The sequence below is a fragment of the Lutra lutra genome, chromosome 11 (assembly GCF_902655055.1).
Source record: "Lutra lutra chromosome 11, mLutLut1.2, whole genome shotgun sequence".
NCBI lineage: Eukaryota > Metazoa > Chordata > Mammalia > Carnivora > Mustelidae > Lutra > Lutra lutra.
In genome coordinates, this window is record NC_062288.1 from 65,582,655 (window position 1) to 65,586,408 (window position 3,754).

Genomic DNA, 3,754 nt, shown 5'->3' on the forward strand with positions numbered 1-3,754 from the left:
AAAAGGTATATATTAGCAGAAGAAAAAACTTGTATGTCTTTCATATTATAGAAAAAAAACAACTAAAGAAAACCTTTAAAAGATTATTAAAAAAAAGAAAAGATAGCATAAAAACTAAAGAAAATACTGAAAACAATAGAAAAGGATGGAAAATAGAGGTAAGAGTCAGAAAGTGTATTAAGAGACCAAACATAAAATGTTTAACAATAATTACAAATGGTTAAACTACTCTCTCAATAAAGGAAAGAGGGCCACCTGGGTGGCTCAGTGGGTTAAAGCCTCTGCCTTCGGCTCAGGTCATGATCCCAGGGTCCTGGGATCGAGCCCCACATCAGGCTCTGTGCTCCACAGAGAGCCTGCTTCCTCCTCTCTCTCTGCCTGCCTCTCTGCTTACTTGTGTTCTCTGTCTGTCAAATAAATAAATAAATTTTTAAAAATCTTAAAAAAATAAAAAGGAAAAACACTCTAACATTACACGAAAAATATATAAATAAAACCTAAATAAATAAATACACTTATTTACAGACAGACTTAAAGCCAAAGACTAAAAAACACAAGGAAAAAAGGACAAGAGAAGATATGCAAAGGATATTAATGGAAAAGAAAAAAGGCCAATGTGTCAGGGACCAATATCTGCCAACTCAATCTCCATGCTTAACGGACTGACTTAAAGAACCCTCATTTTGTGCTCGCTATGGCACATATACTAAAATTAGAACAATACAGAGAAGAATAGCACGGCCCCTTGCGCAAGAACCCTCATTTTACGGGGCATGACAATATTCCCAGTTTCTCTTGCAAACAGTAGAAGCCAGAGAATCAAAGAAACAGGAGTGGAAGACACTGGGGGAGTTTCCTAGGGAAGCTTCTTTTAAAAGTGCTGAGCACCCTTTTGCTTTCCCCACTTGCTCCCTTCCACTGGCTGGGATGCCAACACGATAAAACTGAAGTGTCCATCTTACAACCAGATGTTGACCTTAAGGAAGAAGCAATTCATCAAGGATGCTAAAGCAGGAATGTACAATGAGCCTGGGTCACTCTTGATTGTTACTTGAGAGGGAAAACAAACAAAAGTCCATCCTGTTTTCAACTAGTCTTCAGATCCCTGTTTCCTGTACCCAAAAGCAATTCTTCACTGATACAAGATCATAAAATCAGTTTAAAACCAAAATCCAATGTGCAAAAAAAAAAAAAATTAAATGTGACAGAGAATCCCTTTGTTGAATGATATAATCCCACATGAGTATGTGTCATTAATTTTTCTGTAACAATAACACATCAAAATGAATGAAGGAAATGCTATAGGAACTACAAAGAGAAACTTACAGAATTTCAATTAGAATGAGAAACATAAGCAAGCTTCTCTGAATCTTTGAAAACTCAAATAGAACCATTAGGTAAGAAAATGAAGGTTCTAAAGAATATAGTAGAATTAAAGAGGGTGCTTTGACACATAGGCATATGAATATATTCATGTGTATCTATATTTAAGTGTCTTATAAATAGAATTTCATGGGCTTGTTTTTCAAAAATCAATTATATGAAAATATCTAAATATTTCAAAATATAGATTTTATCTTCAAATTATAATTCAACAAATAAATAAAAATGTGAAAGTACATTATATTGAACAGAAATACCAATATTTGGAAGTCACTCAAAATAATTCTTTGGTCCAAACAGAAATCAGAGTGCATATTACATGTATTGTAAGAAATAAGGAATATATTAATATATTCAATGTATATAATATATATTATTCAATATATATTAAAATAAGAATAATATGCCTCAGAATCCATAACATAGCTAAAAACATATTCAGAGGAAAAGTCATTGCTTTAAACATGAAAGAATGAAAATAAATGTAAAGCATTTAATCCAAGGGTTCAGATAAAGAACAGCAAAATTAAGACAGAAAAAGAAGTAGATCAAAGAAGGAGTAGCAAAAATACCAGAAGAAAATCTCTTGGGGAAAATCAGAAGAAAAGTACTCAAAGATGATTGCTCAGTGCACAGTTTCTGAAAAATCAGACACAACTGAAAACTCAGTTATTATGAGAAGGAATGCAGAAAATCATGGGAACATCACATATTAGCATTACAGGGAAATAGCCATTATATTTATTGATATAAAAGCCCAAAATGTGTGAAATTAAAAAGCAGAACCATAAGCAGAATACATAGTATGATCTCACTGGGGAACTGAGGAATACATTAGCAGTTCATATAATTTGTATATTTGCATTTCAGGTTAGTATTTAGAGTAGGAAAGTTTTGTTGTTATAATTAGAAAAATACAACCCTTAAAGTGTGGACTGCTAAATCCCATTTCCTCTGGTGTCCTCTTTAAAGTAGAACACTGCATTCCTTTTCTTTAGGGATAATATCTCTTAGTCATTACAACATGTGTAACCTCTTGCACCTATTAGAGCAAGCAATTACCAGATGTAATACTGCATTTATCTTTTCTCTAGGATCCCAAGGATTTCTCTCTGCTTTCAAAGCAATTTCCCCTCAGAGGATACTATTATTTCATAGTAATGATTCAGAGCCCTTACCACCCCCTCAGAATGCAAGCCAAAACTAAAGGGACTACGGAAAATTAACCAGTATAGGGAGTCAATGATTGGTTCCAATTCAATGTCTCTACTTGAAAAGCTCTCCTTTACCAGGAGCTCTCTGCACCTTTAAAATGGGGAAACGTGCACCCACTTGAAAGTAATATTCTGGGAATTAAATGTTGTGACATATGTCAAACTCCCAGCACAGAGATTTGGTGGAATTCTTCCTTTTCTCTCCCCCGTATCCTTTCCAACCTCCTACATGATTAAAACTCATCTAACCAATCCACTTTCACACAGATTCTAAAAGAGGCAAGTAGAGAATAAACAGCCAGGCATGCATTGATATATCTCACTTAGATACTGTGTGGAACATTGTATCGACAGCAAGTTTAGACTGTCAGCTCATTCCTTTGAGAGAGAAGTCACAGGACATAGGGGGTGGCCTATTATCACCTCAACCTTGAGAAATTTAGTCTCTGCAGGCAGTGGCACCTTCTGGTATCCGAGGATCAAAATTCCACTGGAGGAAGTTAATTTCCTTTGTCCTAAACCCACACTTAGTCACCATTTTCCACGCTGGTGGTTAAAGAAAAGTTGTATGCTTCATCCAAAGTAATAAAAACAATAAAAGCCAAACTTAAACCTCAGAACTAGGATCTTCCTCTGAACTTGGAATTTAATTCTCCTTAACTACTCACTTGGAGATTAATCGCACTCTGCCTGTGTCGCCCACTGATTTCATATTATTTTATTCTTTCTGTGATTCAGCCCAGAGAGTTCTATTCTCTGGTCTCTCTGACCAAACCATGAACTTTCCCAGAGCACCTGATATAATGTATACTTTGTTTAGCAATTGCTCAAGAGATTGTTTCTTCCTACCAATAACCCCTTCAATTCAATGCAGCATGAATTTTTGAACAGTTTGGACTCTGGTAAGAAAAGACCTAATTTGAAAGAATTGTTCCAGAGGGGAAGGACTCCACTGCAACAGGATAACTGGATCATTATCACAGGGAGACTGTTCCCACCAGGAGATGTGCAATCATCCAAAGGGTTAGGACTCAACGAGGTTTATGAGGCTGGAAAGAGGCAGGCATGGAGAAGAAGGATGAATGGAATAGTATGGTCTGATAGCAGAAGGAAAATGCTTTCTTGAGGGACCGGCCATTCTGGTGAAGGAGGGGTTG

At 35.9% G+C, this 3,754-nt stretch overlaps 1 pseudogene; it reads left to right on the plus strand.

Annotated features, from left to right (window-relative positions):
- Nucleotides 1–685: 685 nt before the first annotated feature.
- Nucleotides 686–786, plus strand: LOC125081533 (uncharacterized; annotated as a pseudogene).
- The last annotated feature ends 2,968 nt before the right edge of the window (nucleotides 787–3,754 follow it).